Genomic DNA, 26,137 nt, shown 5'->3' on the forward strand with positions numbered 1-26,137 from the left:
AATGGAAAGGTGGGATTTGGAGTGCAAGGAGAAAACCTGGACCCTGCAGCTGTTCCCTGCTCTGGGATGGAAGGGAACACACCTAGCCCAGCCATGAGCCTGGCTGTAATGGGAAAAAGGGAAGGCACAGGATCCAAACCCACCCATGGAAGCACAGAGGCAAAGCCAGTCCCTGGCCCAGAGCTGGCAGGGATGTACCTGGATGTGATTCCCATGAGAAATGGGAATTATCCCTGGATCCCCCATGCCAGCAGAGCTCCCCATGCTGCTCCCACAGGCTCCTGCAGCGGCTGAGGAAAGCAGGGATGGGACCCTTGGCTACAGAGCGATCCCAAACCATTCCTGCTCCTCCCATGCCACCAGGCTCTGCTGGAAGCTCCAAGAGGGGACTGAGCAAAACCCATTCCTTTTCCTGCACAAAATTCACATCCAGGAAGTGTTCCCAAACTTCTCCCACCCTCAATCCCAGTGGTGCAGCCCCTCCTCACCCCCAGCATGTGTGGGCACCCCTAACTCAGTGAGTAACTTTACACAGTGCCCCTCTATTCCTTGTGGAACAAAAGCACTTCAGGATGGGGGAATGCTCCAGAAGCAGATTTGGAACGCATCAAGCAGTCCCTAAATCCATCCTGGACACCTTTAAGAGTTACTTAAACATTCTGGATGAACCAGGCTGTCCTGAAACGTATTTACCACAAAGGCAAGGAGAGCTCAACCTTCAACTTCCATTTTCCAAACCACTCTCAAGGTTCTGAGCTAGATTTAGGAAAACAATGCACTAAATTAATCCAAATAAAGTAAAATAAGGTTTTTGTAGCAAGCACCAGCATGGAATGGAAGGACCTGGGCTATGATTGAAAGGAGCAGAATTTCACGCCCTGTGGGCTCGTGGTAATTAAACTTTTTATTAATTTCAGCATTATTAATTCCTACCCTGGACTAATTCCAGCTCTGGTAATTACACTTTCTTTCCCTGCATTTTGCTCTCTGCTGATGTTCAGAGATCCTTTCCTTGGTGCTGGTGGTTGGAAAAGGCTCAGTCCAGGAGCCACCCCCGGGCTGGGCTGAGTCAGGGACACAGCAGCTCCATCCATTCCTTAATCCCTGCAGGGGATTCCTCTTCCCTCTCCCACTCCCCCTGGAAGCACCAGAGCTTGGTGCTTTTCCCCATTTCAGAACTGAAATTCCCCACAGCCGAGTCCTGAGGTCACTGCCCCACGTCACACATTACACAGGGAGTTCAGAGCCTCCAGAAGAGCTCCAAAATCAGATTATTTCTTGAATAAAGACAGATAAATGAGGAAAGCAGCATAAAATAACCTGCTCCTTTTCAGCTCCAGCAAGCAGCTCATTATCAGTTCCTGCAGTTTATTGTCTTATAAAGAAACTCCTTCATCTGAGGAAAACATGAGCTTTATGGAAATCAATTACAATAATTTACAATCCCTTCTCAAGTCATGGACCTTTTGTGCAGGAAAACACTAATCCCTGTTTCTCAGGAGTCACAGGAGAAGACATTTCCCTCACCTGCAGGAAAGACAGAGAAAACTGCTGCAGGCTCACCCAGCTGATTTAAAGATGGGATGAAACAGCTCAACAGATTCCAACACTCCAAATGCCTTGGGAAGGAATTCCTGGCTGGGATGGGATTCCCAGAGCAGCTGTGGGTGCCCCTGGGTCCCTAAAAGTGTCCCAGGACAGCCTGGGACAGTGGAAGGTGTCCCTGCCACCGCAGGGGTGGGATGGGATGGGATTGAAGATCCCTTCCAACCCCAATCCTGGAATTCTGGGCTCTCCCGAGGAGTCCAGCAGGGGGTGCAGAACGGGGGTGGTGGAAATGCTGCTCCAAAAATCTCCAGAAGTGGCCTCTCTGTGATTGGCAGGACAAATCAATCTCTAATTTGCTCTTTTGCAGGATACATTAATGATGGATTTAATTTTTCTCCCAGAACAAGTTTTTCCACGGAACACTTCACCGAAGTGCTGGCATCTCAGGGAGTTGTTGCAGTGCCACAGCCAGAGCCAAAATTCAATAAATACCCAGAATAACCAGAGCCAAAATTCAATAAATACCCAGAATAACCAGAGCCAAAATTCAAGCAGGGCCAAAGGCTGCAGGTTCTGGGCTCCCAGGGACAGCCTGAGCTGCCTGACTGGGCAGCAAACATCAAACCCCTCCTGCCCTTCCAATTCCATTCAGAAAACTCCGAGAAATCCCAGTTGCAGGGATCTGGCAGAGCTAGAAAGTTACTGAGAAATGCTGAAAGCAGAGAGCTTGGGAGTGTGGCAGGGCTGGAATGAGCAGTAAAACATTGGTCAGAGGGTTCGGAAAATAGGGATTATTTCCAGAGCAGCAGGGAATTCTCCCCAGTGCCTCCTTTGTCACATATCTCACATGAGGGATGATTTTCCTTCTCTTTTAGCAGCACAATTAACACCATAAATATGGAATTCCTTCCCTGTGTCCCATCTAAATCTCCAACAAAGAATCCAATCTGAACCTCCCCTTCTCTAAAGCACATCCCTCTTTTCCACAAATGCCATAAAGGACTTGTTTGGAAAGCAGGAGCCCTTCCTGGAGCATTCACCAGGGCTCCTGGGGGGTTCCAGGGCAGCTGCTCCCTCCTCTGACCCAAGGAAGGCTCTGGGAATTTCCCAGTTTGTCCCAATACCCCAGAATTTACCTTTTCTGTGCCGAAAGAGATTTGATAACGGGGACTACACCCAAGAAATGGAACAAAGCTGAGCTTAAGGTTGGAATTAAAAAAAGAAAACAACCCTCAAATTTCCCTCAGCCCCAAAGCCTTTTCCCCATGGATATTCCCCTGGCACTGGCCAGACATCCTCTTGTGTTTCCTTTCTTCCCTTTCATGAATTCTGTGGGCTGCCTGGCTGATTTCCACAGTGTCCAGTTGCAGTCTGGGTCACTGCCATAATTAGGGAACTTCAAAGGTCTCGGAGCCCTCCTCATTTCCAGCAGCACATTTCAATGAGAAACACAGCCCTGTTCAGAATTCAGAGCCTTGGAGGAATGGAGGAAGGTTCTCTCTGCATTTACAACCACGTGGGACCTCTCCACAGCTCTGCCACCTCCTCACCCACATTTTGGTTTTTAAATTTCCTGCTCACCTTTCTGCGAGCTGCAGCTTTGTGGGCACCAGCTTTGCACGGATGCTGGGAGTTTTCAGCACTTTGTTTCTTTGCTCTGGCAGTTGTGTAACTCTCACTACCCCTACCTTGCATTCTTCATCCCAAACTTTGGTCTGCAGCTGTAATCCCGTGCTTGTGACATGGGAATTGTGCTTATGTAAGCTCTGACATCAACCCTTGCTGCTGTTTTGCATTTCCCCCCCCCCATTTTCCCATTCAGAAAAGGCCTCTGATGAGGTGGAAGCTGCTTATTCCTTATTCTCTGCCTGAAAAGCAGCGTTGCCCTTGCTGAGAAACCTGCTTGATTTCTTCCAAGGGGAAGGAGGAGCATTCCCAGCCTGGATGCTGCCCCTCTGCCCAGCTGAGACCCCACCTGCAGAGTGCCCCAGCCCTGTCCCAGCACGGGAGGAGCTGGAGCTGCTGCAGAGAGCCCAGGACGAGCAGAGGGATGGAGCAAGGGGGACAGCACCCAGGGAAAGCCTTTCCATTGGCAGAGGGCAGGGGTGGATGGGGTTTGGGGAAGGAATTCCTGGCTGGGGGGATCCAGAGCAGCTGTGGCTGCCCCTGGATCCCTGGCAGTGCCCAGGGCCAGGCTGGATAAGACTCAGAGCAGCCTGGGATGGTGGGGAGTGTCCCTGCCATGGCAGGGGGGTGGAATCTTTGATGTCCCAGAAAAACATCGGAGGGGATCGGCCACAGGTTGGACTCAGTGACCTTGGGAAGCTTTCCCAGCCTCAGGAATCCTGGGATTCTCCATGGGAAGTCTCTCCGTTTCATCCAAGTGCCACTTCTCCACACCCTGTTTAGAAGCAAAGAAGCATTTTGTCCCAAACTTCCCCCCTGAGCCAGGTGAGGGAGGTGGGAATGTCCCTGTTCTGCTCCTAATTGGAAATGCAAAATTAGGGATTTATTCTGGTTGTAGAAGCCATTGGTAATAATCTTCATTAACCTTCCTGAAAGATTAAGGAACTCTGGCTTTAAAGTCACAATAACAGAATTATTAGGGAGCTTCCAAAGGGGAATTGGTCTTATCAAAGACAGGGGTGTGCAATATTATCTGAATTGTTTTCCTGCACAGAAATTCCCAGATAAGCAGGCATATCTCCCCCAGAAATGCCATTTAATGCTGGTAATTGAATTCTCTTCATTATGTCCCCATTACAATGGTCTGCATTCAGGTTCACATTCAGATTTGGCTAATCCTAAAATAAAATAACCAAGCATGAAAAATCAGATTTCAGCTTTTGTCTCTGGGGAATATGAATGAGGGGAAGTTTCCCTGGCTTTGCTGCAAGTCCTGGGAGGGCCCTGGAGACCTGAACACCTTGAGATCTGGGAAAGGTGCAGAAAAAGGGTGAAGTAAAATTGAAGAATTATTTCTACCAAGTATCAGTCTTGAATGCCCAGACCTTACACCTTTGGCATATAAAGACAAATCTTTATCTTTTCTGATAAGATATTGATCCCAAAGGTTACTATTGGCCTTGCCCTCGAAATTCCCGATTTCCTTCCTTGAAATTCCTTCCTAAAGGAGCTTTTCTGAGTAAATGGTTTTGGATAATCCTAGATGATGATGACTCCAATTGCAAAGGCAGTTTAGTGACAGCAAAAGCAGTTGTTGGGGTTGGTTTGATTATCAATAATCTGTGTCCTGTTCTCCCTACACACAATTCTTGCACAACCTCAAGGAAAACCCCAGATTCTTTTTATAGGAGTGACAGAATTCCAGTAATTTGTTGCACATTAGTGGCACACGTTGAAAATTAATCATTATGCCGTTAATTGCTAGAAATTCCAATCACTCTGACAGCTCACCCTGCAGACATTTCAGCAGGAGAGAATCCCAATAAACAGGAGACATTTCTTGGGGAAGTGTTCTGTCTGGAAATCAGGGAATTTACATTTCTGCTTGCATCTTTGATGTGTCACAGCTTTTATGTGAAGTAATCCTTCCGTTTAAGAGATGATGTGCTGTGAAATTTGGGATGAAATGGGCTTTATTTGATGCTTTATGGAGCAATGGCTGGAAGTGCTCTCCAAAGGAACAGCAGAGAAAACATCGTTTACCTGCTGAAGGCACCACGGAAACAAATTGGGATTTAAGTAGGAACAACAAAACTTCTGCTTTCTTCCTCACAGGCTCTTACAGAATCCCCAGTCACTTCCCAGTGGTTTCCATCACAATCCAGCTGCATTATTCCTGACACACGAATCAGCAGGGAAAGGGGGGCGTTCTGCTGAGCTGGCAGTGCCAGGGAGGGGAGTGGGAGCCACCAACTGCAGCCAGGACAGGCAGCTTGAGCTAAAAGTGGCAGCTCTGGCCCCCAGGGAGAGCTGGCCCTCTGGCACAGATGTGGGATCACAGAATCCTGCAATTGTTAAGGCTGGAAAAGATCTCTGACATCTGTGAGTTCTGCTGTCACCCTGCAGCCCTGGCCAGGTCCCCGGGTGCCACATCCACACATTCCTTGAGCACCTCCAGGGATGGGCACTCCAACCCTCCCTGGACAGCCCCTGCCAAGGCCTGAGCCCCCTTTCCATGGGGAAATTCCTGCTGTGCCCACCCTGAGCTGCCCTGGCCCAGCCTGGGGCCGTTCCCTCTGCTCCTGTCCCTGTTCCCTGGAGCAGAGCCCGACCTGGGGCTGTGCCCTCCTGGCAGGAGCTGTGCAGAGCCACAAGGGCCCCTGAGCCTCCTTTGCTCCAGGCTCAGCCCCTGCCCAGCTCCTCAGGGATTCTCCAGCCCCTTCCCAGCTCCCTCAGGGATTCTCCAGCCCCTGCCCAGCTCCCTCAGGGATTCTGCAGCCCCTGCCCGGCTCCCTCAGGGATTCTGCAGCCCCTGCCCAGCTCCCTCAGGGATTCTGCAGCCCCTGCCCAGCTCCCTCAGGGATTCTGCAGCCCCTGCCCAGCTCCCTCAGGGATTCTCCAGCCCCTGCCCAGCTCCTCAGGGATTCTGCAGCCCCTGCCCGGCTCCCTCAGGGATTCTGCAGCCCCTGCCCAGCTCCCTCAGGGATTCTGCAGCCCCTGCCCAGCTCCCTCAGGGATTCTGCAGCCCCTGCCCAGCTCCCTCAGGGATTCTGCAGCCCCTGCCCAGCTCCCTCAGGGATTCTGCAGCCCCTGCCCAGCTCCCTCAGGGATTCTGCAGCCCCTGCCCAGCTCCCTCAGCCCCTCCTGGGGCTCCAGCCCCTTCCCCAGCTCAGTTCCCTGCTCTGGACATGCTCCAGCCTCTCAGGGTCCCTCTTGTCCTGAGGGGTGAGGGACCTTTCCCTGCCTCTCTCCCACGGGATGGGACATTCCCACTGGAGCAGGTGTTACTGAAGTTCCAAACTGGAGATTGGGCTCGTTTCTGTGTTTCCCAAACCTCTGGGATGCACACAGCAAGCTGCCTGGAAAATGCGTGGTTCCCTCAGCGTGGGAAATGTTCCTATCCAGTCACAGAACCTTTTCTTTTCTGAACAAAACAGGGAGTTTTGAACCATTAAAAATTCCAGTTCTGATCCCATGCCTGGTTTTCTGCTGAGCCCCCCCACTCCAATTTTACCTTGAGAGTTTCTATCCCACAAGGTGCCCCTTCTCATGGATATTCCCATTATTTCCCAGCTTTCATTTACCTTCTTTAACCTCCTCTGCTCTCCATTATTCCCCAGCCATAACTTCTCACCTGGGCCATCCTCTCCTTCCTCCCCCATCCCAATGCTCCTGGATTCCCTCCCTCCACTCATCCCCTTCCCATTCCAAGCACCGGCCCCATTCCCAGAGCCCTCCTCGGGCTCACACCCTGTTCCCTGAGCTCCCCAAACTCTCTGCAGCTGGGTTTAATGTTCTGCACCTCCAGCACTATTTCCTGCCTTCCTGTCCTATGGAATTATCCTTTCTTTACTATAGAATTACCCTCTCTTCTAGGAGTTCCTACAGAAACATTCCACTGACCTGCACAAACACAGATTTAGTTCTTCCCCTTGTTCATTCCCAAATGAAAACTTTTCCCTGCTCACTCTGCTCTTTATATTTTGCCAAAAAGCACAAAACTTTTTGCTGTCCACTACTTCCTCTTGGTCCTTTGTCCATCCCTTTCCTGGCTGTGGATGCAGTGCTGGCAGATGCTTCCATGGCTGCTCATAAATGGGATTCTGGGAATGCCAAAGCCTGTACAGGGAATGTCAGCACCAGGGAAATCTCAAAGGCACAATTCCCACAAGCAGTCATGAAAATTGGTTGCTCAAATATGAGAAAATGATTCTACATTAGACCTGCCATTTATCTCCCTAAACACCTCATTATCCAGGAGCTCCTGAGCCTGTCTCCTCCGTATTTCTGTGCACAGCATGGAATCCTGGAATGGCAGGGACCCTGAATCCCACCCAGTGCCACCCCTGCCATGGCAGGGACACCTCCCTCTGTCCCAGGCTGCTCCCAGCCCTGTCCAGGGACACTGCCAGGGATCCAGGGGCAGCCACAGGTTGCCCAGAGAATGCTCCCTCATAAAATGCCTCACTGGCAAATGGTTCCTTGAAATTGGATTTCCCTTCCCTGAGGAAACCTGTGCCTGGCACATCCTCACTTCCTTCCCGTACCCTGGTTTCAACTGATGCCTCCTGCTCGTCTGGGGTTTAAACAAGTTTTGTCAGGGCCAGGTTCCCCATCAAAGGGAGATGAATTTGGAATTCAGAACTCAGAATTCAGAACTCAGAACTCAGCACAGCCTCTCTGGCTGAAGTTAAATCCCCTCCTTGCCCGGCTCTGGGAATGGGAGGCTCCCAACCCTTGCCATGGTGTTGTCAGAGTCACCCCCAGAGCAGCTGCCCTTGCACAGGAAAATGGGAGATCCCAGGGCAGCTCCTCCCTTTTCCAAGGAAATGATTGTGCCAGAAAGCTTTGGTTTCATAGATCTGAGAAAACAAACCCTACAGCCCTATCAGAGCTCTCTCTGCTTCAGATCTCCTCAGGAACAACAAACAAGACCTGTGCAGGGCCAGGAGTTGGACTTGGATGATCCTTGTGGGTCCCTTCCTACTCAGGAGATTGATTCCATGATTTATTGTGTGACACAAACCCAGCTTCCACTTCTAACAACAGAGTAAAAATAAAGAATAAAATAATGAGCAGTTTGTGGCTGCAAACTCCCTCTCCAAATCCAGCCACCAGCTCAGGGCCGGTCGCTCTCCAAATACTGCACACAGATTTGTGTGATGTGTGAAATATTTCCAATATTTCAGCTGGAACACCTCCAGAGTCAGGGGTTTAAGGAGCAGGATAATGGCAGGAATGTTCAAGGACATAATGGAAAGGAAGGATGTCTGCTTGGATGGTTGGAGAATGGCAGGAGAATCTCAGTGAGGCTGGAAAAGCCCTCCAGGATCATCGAGTCCAAGCTGTGCCCAATCCCCAGCTTGTCACTGAGTGTCACCTCCAGAGCTGGCCACTCCAGCCCCTTCCAAAGCCTTTCCATGAGGAAATCCATCAGCAGAGGGCTCTAGAACTACATTTTCCCAAGTATCCTGCTCCATGATTAATCTGTCCCAGTTTTTTTTTTTTTTTTAGGCAATTAACATGCTGTTCTTCTGGTACAAATGTTCTGTAAAAAACTCTCACAGCTGAGCTGTCAAACACTGAAATTCAGTGCTTTGGAATGTCAGGTTTTTAACAAAGTCCCAGAGTTTGGAAAGTATAATCAGAACTTTAATGCCCAATTATGCAATCTTAGCAATGACTTTCTCAAGAGAATTTCATCGCTCGCGCTGTAAACCGGGCTCAGCCACCAGAACTGCACCAAATTGTTCCACTCTGGGAACAGGAGGGCTGCATTCCTAAGGGAAGGGAGCAGCAGAGCTTTGGGAATTGCAGCTGTGGACAGAACAGCTCTGGAAGACTTTGGCACATCCTTTTCATTCAGCCACAGGGATATGCTTTGGGGTTTTTCTCGCTATTTCCCCTGTTTATCCTAAGCACTCCGACTAAACAGAGGGATTCTCCTTGTCTCAGCTCGTTTAGCTTAGGCTGAGATTCCTCCCCAGAGCAATCCCGACAAATGCTGGATGTCCAGAGCCACAGCCTGGAGCCAGATTAAAAAAACATGGACAAAACCCTTGGATAAATTTACCATCCACCCACCTGCTGGATTCAGCCTTAGCTGGGTACAGGCACTGAGACCCTCTGGGCTTTTGCTTTTTGGCAGCAGCTTATAAATAACCACCAAATTTCCATTTACAGCCTCCTCTGGTGGCTCCAGAAAAGGAGTTCAAGCCTGGCCCAAAGGCATGGAGCTGTAATCCAGAGGGAAGGGAAATAGGGAATTTCCCGTCCTGCGCTGAATGAGGATTTTATGGACATTTTCTGCAGCAGGTACCAAATATTGAATTGTTTGGACAACTACAAACCAAAGCAAAGCCACCAATCATCCAAATAAATCTGGAGGGTTCTGCCTGGAATTACAGCCACAGCACTCCCAGCAACACTTGGAATGTTGTTACAATATCCTCCAAATCCCAGTTTACAAAATTCAAGTAAAATTCGATTCAATTCCAACAGGAATTGCCAATATTGGAATTTCACCTGTTCCAGAGCAAAGCCCTCAAACGGGTGCATTTCATTAAGATTTAACTCATTTTTTTGAACTGCACCAATTGAGTATTTCCCAGATCTTTCCCCAGAACCAAAGTCAGCAATCCCTGTTTGTCATTCCCACAGTGCAAGCAGAGGAACTGAGGCTTTTCCTGAAGCTTTTCTAAATTCATTGGACAACTGAAGATTCCATCAGTTTATTTCCATTTAAATTATCCCAGACACCTTTCTACTGATAATGATGGAAAACAAAAATGTGGATCAATGTCTCCACAGCAGCACAAGGTCCCCAGTTCCTCCTCCAGTACTCCTTGGCATCTGACAATTTCCTCTGGCTATTGCCAAAACACTTTATTTATTCTTAGATTATATGATCGATATTTTTATTCTATTTTATGCTCATTTATATTTAAATATTTCTAACAGATTGGTAATTTCTCAGTTTTGAGACACTGTGTCATTTTTTGGTCCATGTGGATTCTCTCTGGGAGACCTGGAGGAGGCAGTGGAAAGAGCTCCTGTGGGGATGGGGATGTCACCACCAAAAAACAATAAAACCAACCCCAAATACACTGAATTATGTCCATTAAAGTCCTCAGAGCTGGGTGACTCCAAGACAACCCAGAATTTACTGATTTACTACAGGTACTGAGCTCTTACAACTCAGAGAGGATTCTGTTAATATTTAATTAAACACTTCCTTTCTCTGAGATCTCCAGTGCCATAATAAAAATTCAATCCCTCCCCGGCTTTAAAAAGACAAACTCATCCTATCAGGAACTTAATTTAGGAAAAAGAAAAGGATTTTCCTAAAAATAGAATTGTTTTCCAGCCATCCATTGAGTGGGGAGTCAGGATCCATGAGAGGAATGTGGCTGCTCCATCCCTGGCAGTGCCCAGGCCAGGCTGGACACTGGGGCTTGGAGCAGCCTGGGACAGTGGGAGGTGTCCCTGCCATGGAATGGGATGGGATTGAAGGTCCCAAAGCACTGCAGGATTTTGGGATTGAGCTGTAAGTGCTGCAGGGATTTCAATCCCCACAGTTCCCACCTCCCAGCCTTTGACAGTTTTCCAGTGTTGTCACTCAAGGGAGGCACTTGCAAAAAACTCTCCTGCAGCAGCCCCTGCAAAAAGCCAGGAAAAAGTATCCAGAAGCTCCTCTCAGTTTCCCAGGCTCAGCTTTGTGGTGAGATTCACTGATTTAAAGGCAGAAAACTGCAAACTGGGAAAGAAAATCAAAAAAGAATCTCACTGTGCTCAGTGTCAGCTGCAAATGGAAAAAAAAATACAGGGATCAGAAAATGAGGGTAGTGATCAGAAAAAGAGGGAGAACAAGATCAGGGCTGTGGCCACTGTTTGAGTGGAGGGAAAGTAAAGAGAATTTGGGGTGGGACATCAGAGAATCCAAAAAGGAATGAAAAATCAGCAGCAGTCAAGATGATCACAGAGAAGATGTGGGAACAGAGAGAGGTGGGGTAGGGCTGGGAAAAAAGCTGGGGAGGGAGCATTCAGTCCATACAGACAGAACACACTGGGAATGCTGCACAGGGATCCAGGGACAGCTCCACTGCCTCTGGATGCAGCAGTGACCCCAGAGCTTCCCATGCCCACCCAGAGGAGACCCAGGTCCCTTGGATGCCTCTGGATCAGGACTGCCCCGAGCCCAGCCCTGCCAGCGCCGCTGAACGGCGTCAGGAGCTGCACATGAACATCTGAACCTCAGCCTCAACCAGGGAAAAACATTTGGAACAGCTTGGAGTGGATCCCAAGCCTCCCTCCCACCCAGGCAAACAGATGGCATCAGGAAGATGAACAACAGCCCAACGCTCCCCGCGCGGCTGCTCCGAGGGGATGAGCCAGGGGCCAGCAGGGCATGCCAAGGGATCCTCTGGGGCCCCACCACGGCTCCCTCACCCCTCACCTGAGCTCCCCCAGCTCCAGGGCTCCTGCTCCTGCCTGCTCCTCCTGCAATGTTCTTGGAGGCCTCCACCTCTTTGGAGCCCCACGCTATCAATAACTGACCTGGATTCATCCGGAGGATTTTTATTTCTGCCTCCTTTTCCTCTGCCAGCGGGCTCGGTTATAGGGATGGGCTGCATGGAATGGAGACAAGTCCAGCAAAATGTGGGAATTCAGAGGGAGCACTAAAAGCTCTCACAAAGTCACCACAACCAGAACCTTGTAGGGTCTTTCCTCAACCTCGTAGGATTTTCCTCTCAGGCTGTGTAAGGTACGGGCAAAGCAAGTGCTCTAAAATCTCATTATTCCAATGATAATTATGAGGGTTTGACCCTAAGGAAAAGGGGAAAACAGCAATAAAGAGAGGCAGGAAATGGCTTCTCTGTCAGCAAAGTGTTATCACCCCATTTGAGAGGGCGGCAGAGAGGAGCAGGGCAGCAGGGCACAGGAAAAAGCCAAGGGAACCTAAAGGGAAGCACAAGAAGTTCCACAGAAGGCTGCAGGAGGACTAGGAAGCACTGGGAATTCTGACTAAACATCAGGAAAAAACCTCATTTTCCAGTGGCTGATGGCAGAGTGTGGGGAAGCTGAGACCCTCTGCAGGATGAGCACCAAAGGCTGGCTTTAAAACCCGAGCTGGAGCCCAGCCTTTGCTGCTCCTCACCTTCCCCAAGGATCTGGGCTAGCCACAGCTTTCCTTCTCCAGGTTCTGCCCACTAGAAATAGATTTAAGGCAGGGCAGGGTTCACGTTGAGCTCTCCTTTCCATCCTTTCATCACAGCAAGTTTCCCTGGAGTAAAAACATTCCCCCTTCCCAAAAGGTGCAAAAAATATCCCCATTCTTCTGCTCAGCACAAATGGAACAGAAAGACAGCAGCAACCATAGTTACAGAGACTTTTAGAATACTGAATCTATAAAAAGAGATAAAAACTGTATTTTAACCAGCTTGTTCCCTGCTCAGAAACCTGACAACTTCCAGCCTTGAATGCTTGCTTGGTTTAAACCCCGTTTTTAATATTTATTTACAGCACATTCTGGAGCTCTCACTCTCCAAATTCAAGTTTGAAACAAAGGAAGGAAAAAATAAATTACAGCTCTGTGCACATTTTACATTTGTTGCCTTCCTAGCTGTGAAATTCAGTGCTGTTGTTATGAAATTTAATCCCATTAGTCACTAAATTGGTGGTTCAGAGGCTCACAGGTTTCATCCTGCTCAACCAGCAGGTGAATTATTTTAAGGAAATACTTTGGGATTCCAACTGTTGGTTATTGACAGCTGCCAGAACCAGAGTGGAAGTGCTTTTGCTTGAAAACTTTTTAAATCAAAAAAATCTTCTGAAAAGGGGGGAATGTGTTTGGTGGAATGCTGATCTCACACAGTCAGAAAAAATTAATTCAATAAAATTCAAATAAAATTCAAAATAAGACAGAATGTTTCACTTAAATTATTTTTGATCCAAGTCATTTCCATCACATTTCTCCTGGTTTAATCCTCTCCAATTGTGGATTAGTCCCATATTCAGGCAGAGACCAACAATAAAATTCCACAGGTCCTTTCCTTTGATCATCTCCTGGCACTGCACAGCCCAAGGGGCTGGTAGGGATGAGCTATCCCAGGCACACCCTGCTGGGTTTATTCCCAGCAGGAAGAACGTTCAGCAGCTCCCTGCTGACCCCTTAGCTCTTTGGAAGGTGTGAACAGAACCTCCTGAATTATTTACTGGACAAGCCGGCAGCTTGCTGGGATACAGAGGAGAGGAAAGGCTTTGGGAAGAGACAACAGGAGAGCCATGGCACTGCCATGTGCAGGAATTTACCTGTTACCTGTGACCCTGTGCCAGCTGTGTGTCTGTGAGCATGGGGGGAAGTGTTCCAGGGGAGTGGGGAGCAGAGCCTGGGCATGGAATCCCAGCCCAGTTCCTCGCCCACAGCGACTCAAGCCGTGTTTACCCCTGTGGAAGGAATCCTTGTGCCTGCCAAAGGGGCCCGACATCTCCCCTGGAATCGGGAATGCTTTGGGATGGAAGGGATCCTCAGCTCATCCAGTCCCACCCCTGCCAGGGCAGGGACACCTTCCAGCATCCCAGGGTGCTCCAAACTCCGTCCAGCCCGGCCTTCAGCACCCCTCAGCTGCGCAGAGCAGAGCTGGGATGGAATTCAATCCATGGAAGTTCTCGGTGTTGCAGTTAGAGCTGCCAGTGCTGACCCAGGACTATTAAATTTTAATTTCTGGGGAGTTGCACTGAGTCAAAAATACAAATAAACACTCACTGAGAGAGAGAGAGGAGCTGAAGTCTGGCAATGCCTGAGATGAGATGGGAGCTGCTGAGGCAGGGCTGCGAGGTGTGTGAGCATCCACTTGGAACAGACGGAATTCTGAGGGGAGGATTTCACTTTGTCACTTCCCATGAGAGCAAAGAAGCGATTATTTAGATGACAAAGAACCTGTCTTCTGGATTTAGAAGATGATTATAGGAGATGTCAGTCTGCCAGAGAAAGAAGTTCCTCCTGGTTTAGAACAAGTTTTTTTCGTGACATTTTCCTGAGTTAATTCTTTGCTTTTAGGGAATTTTTCTTAAGAGGTGCCATCAGTTTAGAGACAAAGCCAAAACCTGGGAGCTCTGCAAGGGCTGTAATGAGGCACAAAAATGTCCTTAAGGCCAGCTTGGGCAGGGTTTGGAGTGGAAGGTGTCCCTACCCACAGCAGGGGTGGAGCTGGATGGGCTCTAAGGTCCCTTCCATCCCAAGCCATCCCAAGATTCCACAATTCCTCTTGTGTTTTCACAAAGGGCACCAAGAATTTCTCCTGGTTTATGCCCATGGGCAGCAGCCCAACTGTATCCCACAGCTTCCTTGCCTTGGCACACCAAGTTGCCCCAATTCTTTTCAAGGGATGTTGACGCACCTATAAAATAGTCTGGCCTGGCTTTTAATCCTAGAAACACCATGGCAGCCTGGCACAACCCAGGACTTCATGAGACCGGGATTTTATCAGAGATCGGGGGGGAGGCAAACAGAATATTCCCTCCTTCTCCTCCAGTGCTGAAATATTCCAGTACAAAATCCAAACCAGCCCAACTCCCCCTTGGAGTGCAGATTTTGCCCTTTCCAAATGGGAATGTCAGGCTCTGCTGACTAAAGATGAGTCACACCCAAAATCCCAGCTCTGAGCACTCCAGTGAAATCAGGGCTGGAGTTTGGCATGGAAACATCTCCTTGCAGCAGTACACAAACACATCCTCCTAAAAGTTCACGTCCATATCAACGTGGAGCAGCCAAGCACCAGCATTCCAAATCATCTCCCCCTCAGATTTAGCTGGGTTTAATCGGTTTGCTGTCCTAATTTGTATAATTGGTAGCTCCCAGCTTTTCCATGTGCTGTGGGAGGTGAGGCCTTGGAGAGCTGGGCCCAGTTCCAGGCTCCCAGCAGGACACAGGCCTGGGACGAGCCCAGGGAGGGCCAGCACTGGCACAGCACGGATGGAATTCCACCTGAATCTGGGAAAACTCTCCTTTGGAGTGGCTCTAACAAAGCCCTGGCACAGGTTATCCCATGGGGACTCCAGCCATGGAGAAACCCCCACCCCGTTGGACACGGGCCTGGCCAACCTGCTCCAGGTGACCCTCAGTGATCGCAGGGACCAACCCCAACTGCTTGGCAATTCTACACTTTCATTGTCTTCAAAACCCGTTGTAGGTGAATTTTCCACATGTTCTATGTGACTTTCCAACACATGTTCTGTGTGAATAATTTCCCACATGTTCCATGTGAATTTCTCACATGTTCCATGTGAATTTCCAATGTTTTATGTGAATTTCCCACATGTTCCAAGTGAATAATTTCCTACATGTTCCACATGAATTTCCAATGTTTTATGTGAATTTGCCATATGTTCCATGTGAATTTGCCATGTTTCATGTGAATAATTTCCTATATATTCCATGTGAATTTCCCTCCTGTTCCATGTGAATAATTTCCTACATATCGCATAAGAATTTCCAATGTTTTATGTGAATTTCTCACATGTTCCATGTGAATAATTTGCTACATTTCATGTGAATCAGAAAATATGGAATGTGAATTTCCAATGTTTTATGTGAATTTCCCACACATTCCATGTAAGTTTCCAGCCCCAAGGGATGCAGACTCCCTGCCATGCCTAAAGGCACAGAAGTCACACAAAGCCAGAGGGAAAGGAGAGAAGGATCAGCCCAAAGCCCCCCATCCCAGCAAGGCTCCAGTTTGGGTCACAGGCAATTGAGCATTCCTCAGGAAGGAAAAAAGGGAACTAAAATTTCCCATTATCGACTCTGAGCCAATATCCCAACAGTGAAACCTGCTGTACTTTCCATTAAACAGTGATGTGGATGTATCCATGTTCCCCAAACACTGCACACAAAAACAAGCCCAAATTAAGCACTAATTAGTCCCTCAGATGCCATTAAGTGTTGTGAAAGTCACCACACAGAACATTGGAGCCATCCCTGCTCAAACCCTTTTTGCTTTAACGCTTTAAAGGCTTTGGTTGAGGCCATGAACCCCAGAACTACTGTTTCCAAGCAGAATTTCAATGTTTTGAGAGCAGTGTCGGAACAATGCCTTTGTCTAGGCCTGGGTTGAGTTGATTTTCTGTTGTTTCAGTTGTAAGGGAGCCCAGCATGACGTGTCTGAGCCTTCCAAGCCATGTAGAAAAATGAAATACTCAGTGAACTAATTAGAGGAGCAGATGTTTTTAACACCCATGTGTGAGACTGCGATAACATTTTTACACTAATGAAAACAGCTCTTCCTCCCTTTTACTCCCAAGGTATCCCATATTTTCTGATTCAAACTGTCAAGATGTTTCATTAGAACAAAATAGGAGGAATTCTGACCAGAAAAAGATGTAGCAATTTGTGCTGCTTAGAAAGGAAATGAAATAAAGACAATATTTTGATTTTGAGATCAATGCCATCCATATGTCGTGTCAAATAATCTCAGATGTTATTGGGACATTCTAGTGACAAGTAATGGGCTAATTAGAGCAAAAATCAATCTATTTCACAGAAAAAGAAATTAAACTCAATTCTGACAATTCCCAATGAGACATCTTCATTTAGGAATTTGCCGTCCAACCTCAAGCTCTGACAAGTTCAGGAATTTTGAAAGTATTTTTTGTGTAGTTCTACTCCCTTTCAAACAGACTGGGAGGTGCTGCTCAGGAAGTTGCAGGCCCTGAAAATTCGGAGACAGTAAAGATGGGGCTCATTAGGTCACTTCCCTATGCTGGAAATGCTTTTATTCCTGGATTTTGTGCCTGTTGATCCAAAGGAAGGAGCTGAAATCGTGGAGCACTCTCCAGAAACGGGGATGAGCACTTCTAAGCAGCCCTGGCTGCTTTGACAATCTTCATCTCCTGCACATGAATTTCTGGGGTGACAAATCCTCCTTGTTCCAGGGGGACTTTCTTTTGTGTCCCCACAATATCAAGAATAAAGGAGTTGGAAGCCAAGGCAGGATTCTTCCCTGAGAGGTGGAATGGAGCAGAGCAGGGGGTGAGGTCCTCTGCTTCCCCTGCTGCCAGAGGGCAGGGATAGGTGGGATTTTGGGAAGGAATTCCTCCTTGAGAGGGTTTGAGGCCCTGGAATAGAATTCCCAGAGCAGCTGTGGCTGCCCCTGGATCCCTGGCAGTGCCCAAGGCCAGGCTGGATGGGTTTGGAGCAGCCTGGGACAGTGGGAGGTGTAAGGGAGAGGAACTGGATGGGCTTTAAGGTCCCTCCCAGCCCAATCCATTCAGTGGTTAAGAAAACAGAAAATCTTGCAAAACAAAGTTCAAAAAAGCTCCAAAACCCCCTCAGGTTTTGACTGATTCAACCCTCCCCCAGCATACAGATTTTATTTCCAAGGAAAAGGTTCCTTCCCAGCACCAGGGGCTCTGGAAAGGTTGCTCCCACACCGGTACCTGCTGCTGACTGATCATTTTGTCCCTTCCTAATTGGCTTTGGAACAAACAAACTCATCTGCTCCCTTCCCAAATGCCACAATAACAGCCCCAAAACAAACCCCGTGACAGATGCAGATCCTGCTCATTGTTTGCTTGCATTTTAATTAACTGCAATCCAACCTTTTCCAGCAGATTTATAGCCCAATAAACAAGGCAAGAGCTTCCTTTTGGAGATGGGAACCCTTCAATGAAGGATGAGGTTGCATTAAGAATTCCAAGCTGATCCAGGCCACGTGTGACCTCGGAGACCCCGGGATTTCCCTCTCATGGCCAGAGCTGCCTCGGGATAAATGAGCTATTAAATGATAATTGTTGGGTGGTCAGACCCCGCTGTCAAGAGCAAATCTGCAATAATTTGCTGTGGCAGATCTGCTGTGACACAACCCAGAGTGACATTTGTTCCCGAGTGAATGGGGAAGCCCTGAAAGCACTCGGAATTCAGGCACCGCTCTCAGCTCCCAGGGCTGCACTGTCAGGGAATTCATCCCCACCATTCCCAACGCTTTCCTCCTCTTTGTTGGCAGTGAAAACCCAGGGAGTGCTGCTGAGCACCCTCCAGGATCACAAAGGCTTCCATGTGCACCAACTGAACAGCTCTGAATACCAGGACAGGACAATTTATTAGGGGAAAAGTGGAGTGGCCCCCAGGACAGCATTCCCAGAGCTCCCATTTCTAGGTAGTGACCCTTGGGATGCACAAAGGGCTTTCATGGAGTGCATTAAAAAAGGAATAAATTTTAATTAAGTACTGTTAAAAAGGGCCCAATTTAAAGCAAGTAGGTCAGCACCTGCTTTGAAAAGGCTGCTCTGAATGAAGTCACTGCAGCAGTGCTGGAGCTGGGAGCTTTTCATTTGCACTCTCTACCCTGAGCACAGGCCCAGCCTGAGCAGTTCCCTTGAAAATGCAGGAAGCAAAGGAAAAGAACCTAAAATTGACAAAAAAGAAGGGCTACACTGTGTCTTCAAAAATGGGAGCTTTGTGCTGTCCCTGAGTCGACCCAGTCATGCCCTTTAGGAAAGGTTGATAAATAAGAATTTACTTGACAGCAGGTGAGTTCTGCTGTCTCAACACCATGAACACAACAGGGAACTCTTACAGCAAAGATTTAATAGAATCCCATCCCAGGATCCCAGACTGGTTTGGGTTGGAAGGGACCTTAAAGCTCACCCAGTGCCACCCCTGCCATGGGATCCAGGGGCAGCCATAGCTTCTCTGGGAATTCTATTCCAGCCCCTGCCCACCCTCACAGCCAGGAATTCCCTCCCAACATCCCACCTCTGGCAGTGGGAAGCCATTGCCCCTTGTTCATCTGAGACCAAAGATAAATGCCATTGATTTCCTTTTAGTGCTGATACAGAAGCACAGCAATAAAGCCCTGCCACCCCTAAATTTGTCAATGCCACGAATTAGGGTGGAACAAAATGCCAGAGGGAGAGGGGGAAGAAGTCAGTGTGTGTCTTAGGAGAAGTCCTCCAGTAATTTATTTTTAGGAACTCTCTCTCTACTCTTCACCACAAATTAATATTAGCTCCAGCACAATGTCAAAGAAATGCCAAGCACCAGCCTCCATCCCTTCCCTGCGACTGGGAGCAGGTAGGAGAAGCAGCTCGGGGGGCTCAGGACAGAAAAGCAGATTCCCTTTGCCTTGGGTCCGTGCTGTGGGAGCAGAGCTGGTTCCTGGTGCCCTGACCCAGTTCCCATCCCTGCCCTGTTCCCGGAGCCAGCCGGGAAATCTGCACAGTGCCACAGCAGATCACAGTGTCCCCAGGAGGTGACAGCCCTGGCAGCTCCTGCCACAGCCCTGCACCTCCAGTGTCCCCAGATCCCCTCTGAGATCCCCCCAGCACCCACAGCAAGGGAGGGAGAGCAGGAGCCCTCCCGGCCACCGCTGCCCCAACACTTTTGCTCCTGTTCTCTCTGGCAGCTGACAGGGAATGCCCCAAATTGTACACGTTAAAGCCAAGGGGAGAAACAGGCAGTGCCCCTCAGCTGAAATAAAACAGGCCAGGATTGAAAAAAAATCACTGGGCTGGCTTCAGCATGAACAGAAACCCCAAAGCTGGGCTTGGAGAAATTACTTGAATCCCCTAAAATTTCCCACCCCTGGAGTTCTGAAGTGAGGACAATATTTTGCCAAAAATACAAGTTGCCATACAAATATTTTCCTCTGAGAGTTTTGGTTCCCAAGTGGGAGGTGTCAAAGTTCTCAATCAGCTCCAGAAAATCCATTTTAACCTTTCTAGGACAGAATACCAAAAGCCTGCCTCATGCAAATGTTCTGTATCCTCCATCCAGCATCTGCATCAGAGGGCACTGAAATGCCTCCACTGAGCACTTCTAGCGCAGTTTGGAAGGAATTCTGCAGCCTTTGTTCCAAGCTAAAAGAAGGAGAATAAGAAAGAACCCCCAGAATTTCCTTTGGAACTGAAATTCCAGTTGGCTCAGCTGTAGTTTCCAGGCAACCAAATCTCTCCTCCAAGGAGGATGCTCAGGCTGTGGCTTCTGCACCTTCCCCAGAGAAAGGCAGAGGATTGTGCCAGGAGTAGCCACGAGCACAAGAGGAAAAGCAGGGATGTGGGAACCAGACAGTGCCACGCACAGCGTGGCCAGCTGCCACCCTGAAAATGCAGATGGGTCTGGGAGAGAAAGGCAGAAATCTCCCCAGGCTGAGCTCGCCCAACAACGGCTCCCGTTCATTTGTTGTCTTGCAGGGTTGAGCCTCAGCTCTTGGCAGCTGCCCGAGGCAGGCAGCACCAGTCACCCAGAGGCACGGTCAGACAGGGCCCAGGACAAGGCCACGTCTCAGAGGAGGCACACAAAAAGCACATGGCAGCAATGGTTTCATTCAGGACGGGAGAAGAAAGCCAGCAGGGAAAGCGGCGCTATCTAAAAGCCCTGTCTGCATTATCCCCCAGAACACTGCAGCTTTGTGCAGCAGCCCCGGGGCAGAAGCGCTCTCAGAAAGGCTTTTAAATAATATTTATAGGGCTGGGGACAATAATATTTGAAAGCATTTGAAAATCAGCCCGGGAGCTCAGGGCTGGGCTGCTCGGCGCTGCGCGCATTGAGCGCACACATTGTGCTCCTCAGTGTCCTAAAAACGGCTTCCAGAGGAGCTGGAAAAGCGCTGGGAAATCAGCACTTCACAGGTAAGAAGTGCCCAAAATGAGCTGCCCTCCCAACCCTGGTTTTACTCATTTTTATGAGCACAATGTGACCCGGGCTTTAATGATCAGTTTGGTGTGAGCCCAGAGTGCTCTGAAAATAGAATTGAACAAGAAATAAAGTCCACCAAGGATACAAAAGATCTGTGCATGGCACAGTCCAGAATTCTCCCTCATAAATGTGGAAAGAGGAACAATTTAACTTCAGAACTATTCGCTGCCACATCTCCCTGTTCTGCACTGGGTCCCAGAATGTTCAAAACCCCTCTGACAACACCTAAAAACCAAAAAGTGATTTTTTCCCTTGGTCTTCAGCTGCAAAAACTCCAAACTTCAAAAAAAAACCAAAAACAAAACAAAACAAAACAAAAAAATCACCAAAAAAAAAAAACCAAAACGAACACAAATCAACAACAGAACAAATTATTCAGAACCAAGCCTAGGGAAAAAAAAAATTCAATCAAATGCTTCATGCAGCCAATTTATAAAACAATTAAAAGAGCGTTGATATCCTGGAAATTACTCAGCCTGCTTAATTCTGAGTGTTGCTGCTGCTGTGTCTGTAAAGCAGAGGGGAACAGATGCAGCAGCAGGAATTCAGCCTCACACGAGTGACCCCCAGCTCTGGGGGAACAGCAGAGCAGTTCCAGCTTTTCCTGAAGTTTTTGATGAGGAAAGGGATAAACCAAGCAAACAGCATGATAAATTTGTCCACTAAAGGTGGGACAAATGATTGAGGAGCTCTTGCTGCAGCTAGCAGCTGTATTTAAACATATAATCACGAGTTCTGGCCATTCTTGGCTATAAATACCCCTGAACATGGCCTAGAGGAATATTTATTCCCTATTTTTATCCCTCTTACCCAGCACCTTCAGTCAGCACCTCGTTAACCCATGAGGACTTCACTGATTTCCACTTAAAAACTTCTTAAGGCCACAATTACTGAGGTGAAATCCATCCTCTGGGTATCCCAGATGCCTGTTTGGAGGGCACCGTTCCAATGGCACCCTGAGGAAAAGCTTTTCTCCTCCTCAGAACACCACACACCTGCAGGCCCATCCAGGTGGAATGTCACCTTCCAGGCCTTACATGGAACACGGATTTTGTTGGAAGAGATATTCCAAAGGGCCAAAGGCAAAACTTTTCATTTCCAGAACTTTTGAATTCCTAACCCTGAACGGCAGCTTTCTGGGATAAGCACAGGGCAGGGACCACTCCCAGGTTGCACTTTCCTGGTGATTCCCAAGGCACTCAGGGAGTGTTTCCTGCTGCAGAAGCAGGGATGGAGTGAGCAGCACAGATGGGATTTGCTGGAGAGCACCAGGAATTGCAGCACATCTCCAAATGTGGCAGGGTCCCGTTCTTTCGTAACCAAGCATTCCTTACATAACTCATCACTAATAATAGGGAATCTCTTTTCCCCCACTCTTTGGATGTCTTACTCACACTCTGCAAATCCTTTCTCTGCCAGAGCTGGAGTGCAGGGAGAAATCCAAGGACAGCCTGGTGCCCATGGATGGATCCAGCACGGAACAGCCTGACCCGAGAACCTCGGGATAAAATCACCTTCTGGGAACAAACAGCATCAAGGAAAGGGATATTCCTGGCTGAATTCCCATCCTGAGCCCTAAGGATCTGCCAGGAGCTCACACCTACACAGCAAATGGCCACTCCACATTATCCTAATTATCCATAATTTATCCATAAAACTACCCAATGTTCCTGGATTTGCATTTATGCCCCAGGAACTGCAGCTCCCCGGTCCCAGGTGAGGACCTGACTGCCACACATCCCCTTTGGAACATTCCCATTCCTTCTTCCTGCACCATTTTTCTCCCAGCAGTGCTCTTTTCATTTTCCCCATCCTGCCTTCCTCCCATTCTGGAAAACCAGCTTTGGGACAGCTGCCCTCTGGAATAAAGGACACCAAACGCTCTGTAATATTGTGGAATTCCCACTGAATCAAACACAACCTACTGGAAAAGCAAAATCCCACTTCATTTCCCACAGGAACACACAGAACCTGGGGGCAATGTGCAGAATTTAGGGCTCCTGAGGCCACGGGCAGTGCTGGAGGAATGGGGAACCCATTGATCTTAGAGGGCTTTTCCAAACTCAACCATTCTGTGTTCTTAACCCCAGCAAGGCACTGGAATCTCAGTTGAACAGGTACCAACAGTTGAAACAATTCTGATTCTGGAGGTCTAAAACCAGCACTGGGTGGGCTGGGCCTATGAAATGTCAGACAGAGGTTTGTGTTTTGGGGTGAAACAATGTCATTCCTGCATTTCCTGCCTTCCCTCCTGGATACCCCAATGACTCCCAATGCATATCCCATCCAGTTATTTCTAAGGCAAACAAGTCATTTCAGGCTATCAATCTTGCAAATCGCTCTCTGGAATAAAACTTTTAAACCTTTGCTTTTTTCCCCCATGCAAAAAACATTCTCCTCACTGGAGGCAGGGTGATTAAATTCCTAATTACCCAACTTGTGCGTAAAAATGTCTTTCAGGAGAACTAAACGTGCCTTTTATGGATGGAGGTTAAAGCCCAGTTTGGAAATCAGTCCCTGGGTGTCCATTCAGGAGCTACCAAGCTGCTAAAACCTGGGGAAAGTGCACAGGCACCCTTAAAAAGCACCAGGGCCTCCCTCTGGATGCTCACTGAGGTGCACCAGGCCTCTGCTCACAGAAAGGAAGGCAGAATTCCCCTGCCTGCACCAGGGGAAACCAGGATCTCTGCTCCTGGGACAGGCACTGGCTGCATCTCAATTAAAATCCCTGCAATGCCACGTTTTAAATGTGTAAATGCAATTATACTCTGACTGGTTTAATTACATTGTGGTGTCTCTCCTAAAAGGAGTTTTAAGAAAGCATTTTCCTGTTATTTCAGAGTTTTCTGTCAGAGGATGCTGGAATTATGGAATGGTTGGGTTGGGAAGGACCCAGGGGTGGGTCAGGAGTTCTGCCTGCTGCTGGACTGGCTGCAGCAAAGAGGAATCCTCAGGGAATTCTGTAGTTCTGACAAGACTTTAGCCCTGGTTTTACCTTTTGTGCTCCTTAGAAAGCCAAGAATGACCTCAGCAGTGCTCAGTGCTTTGGGTGGGAATCCCAAATCACTGCACATCCACATCCCAGCTGTTTCACAGGATATTTCACACTGGTGGATCAGCACACGAGGCTTCTCTCTGGTTTACTCTGTATTCAGTGACCTCGTTAAAAACCTGGGAGTTCACTTGTCTGTGGGAAACCCCATCTCCCTGAAGGAGAGGGGGAACACAGACCTGGAGCCATTCCTGGAAATTCCTTTTGTCTTTTTTCTCCTATCTTGTTAATTTTTTTTTAATTTCTTAGAAAGCAAGAAAGATCCCCTCCAGCTCCATTCATTATCCCAGTGCTGCTCCCATCCTGCAGTCCAGCAGGAATGAGGAATCCCTGCTCCCCCAGCTCTTTCCTGGGCACTTCTCCCTGCAGATGTGGATGTGGCTCCTCCTGGAACCTGCTCCACCCTGCTCATTCCATTCCATTCCATTCCATTCCATTCCATTCCATTCCATTCCATTCCATTCCATCCCAATTCCATTCCATTCCAGAGCACAGATGCTCCCACTGGCATGGATGGTGATCCATCATGGGGTCACCACTCCCAGTCCAGCAATTCCTGCCCCCAGACCCTTCCCTGGGCTAATGAAGCCACCCAGGAGAGCACCCGGAGGTGGGAATTGGGCCTTGGAACTACACCTGGGGCTCCCAGGATGCTGAATCCCATTCCTGGCATGCACAGATCACAGAATCATGGAATATCCTGGGCTGGGAGGGACCCACAGGGATAATGGAGTCCAGATCCTGTCCCTGCACAGGACAATCCCAAAATCCCACCCTGAGCATCCCTGGATGTCCAAACCCTCCTGGAGCTGCTCTGGCAGCCTTGGGGCGGTGTCCATTCCCTGGGGATCTGGGCAGTGCCAGCACCCTCTGGGGATGAGCCTGTCCCAAAATCCACCCCAAACCCCTCGTGGCCCAGCTGCAGCTGCCAACACCAAGGGAAGCACTTCATCCACCCCCCAGGACAGCCAGAGTGCCCAGCTCCCCTCCTGCTGCTGGAGCCCACATGAACCATGCATATTCATGGCCTGTGTTGTGTATGCATGTGGCATTTGGAGCCAGGCTGCTTTCCTGCCTGATTCCATGATTTCCACAGGAAAGGATCCATGCCTTGCCCACAGAGGGCTGGAGCCACCCCCAGCACCTACAGCCTGCACAGGACACAGGGAGCTGGGCATGTGGGACCCTCGGGGACAGCTCCCCTGGCACTGTCCAGGAACAACAGACTCCCCTCACATGGGGTGAGCGATTCGCTCTCACACTGACCTCGATTCCAAGGAAATGCCAGACAGCAGAGATTTTAATTTGCCCCAGTGACAGGACACACGGAATGGCTTCCCACTGCCAGAGGGCTGGGATGGATGGGACACTGGGGAGGAGCAGCACAACACCTCACATCACCTGGGAGGGTGATCAGGGGCTGGGATGGGAATGCCAGAGCAGCTGGGGCTGCCTCTGGATCCCTGGCAGATCCTCCTGGATCCCCAGGCTGGACACTGGGGCTGGAGCAGCCTGGGACAGTGGGAGGTGTCCCTGCCATGGCTGGGGTGGCACTGGGTGGCTTTGAGGTCCCTCCCAACCCAAACCAGTCCAGGATTCTGTGATGATTCCACTTTCTTTCTGTTCAGGTTGAACATTTTCCTTGTGGATGCTCCCTTCAAGCAGGGGCTGCAGAGTCTGACACCTCCAACATTCCTCATTCCCTTCCCAGTGCCTCCCTCCTACCTCTCCATTCCCTGATAAGAGGAATCCCAGGATCCTGGACTGGTTTGGATTGGGAAGGACCTCAAATACCCCCCAGTTCCACTCCTTCCACTGGGAGCTGAAGGATTTTTCACCTTCCTCACCCCAAGTGCCCAAGGGGAATCCCACAGAACAAATCCCTTCCGGAATGCCATCAATGTCCCAGACCCTGGACCCAGGATGCTCCAGCCCAGAAATTGGGAAGTGCTTAAAAAGAAAGCAAACTACAAAATCTAAGCCAAATACCTGCATTTGTAATTTTTTTTTTCCATATTGAAATATCTCTATTTATATTTTCTATATTTATTTACACTTGTGTGTTTGCATATGGAAATAGCCCTAGATTTGGTATAATAAGCTATATTTGTTTGTTTACATATTTAAATTTCTGTGTGGTTTGGGTATTTATGTATTTATACGTCTGTATTTGTATTAATAAATGTATGTATTTATCTACTTGTACATGAGGCATT

At 48.7% G+C, this 26,137-nt stretch overlaps 1 protein-coding gene and 1 long non-coding RNA gene across 5 annotated transcripts in view; both read right to left on the reverse strand.

The window, feature by feature from the left end:
• Positions 1–26,137, reverse strand: part of LOC143694674 (uncharacterized) — a 164,861-nt gene that overhangs the window by 64,971 nt on the left and 73,753 nt on the right. The window lies entirely within an intron of this gene.
• LRRC7 (leucine rich repeat containing 7) overlaps positions 1–26,137 on the reverse strand; it is a 108,553-nt gene that overhangs the window by 64,971 nt on the left and 17,445 nt on the right. The window lies entirely within an intron of this gene.

The sequence above is a fragment of the Agelaius phoeniceus genome, chromosome 8 (assembly GCF_051311805.1).
Source record: "Agelaius phoeniceus isolate bAgePho1 chromosome 8, bAgePho1.hap1, whole genome shotgun sequence".
NCBI classification, from domain to species: domain Eukaryota; kingdom Metazoa; phylum Chordata; class Aves; order Passeriformes; family Icteridae; genus Agelaius; species Agelaius phoeniceus.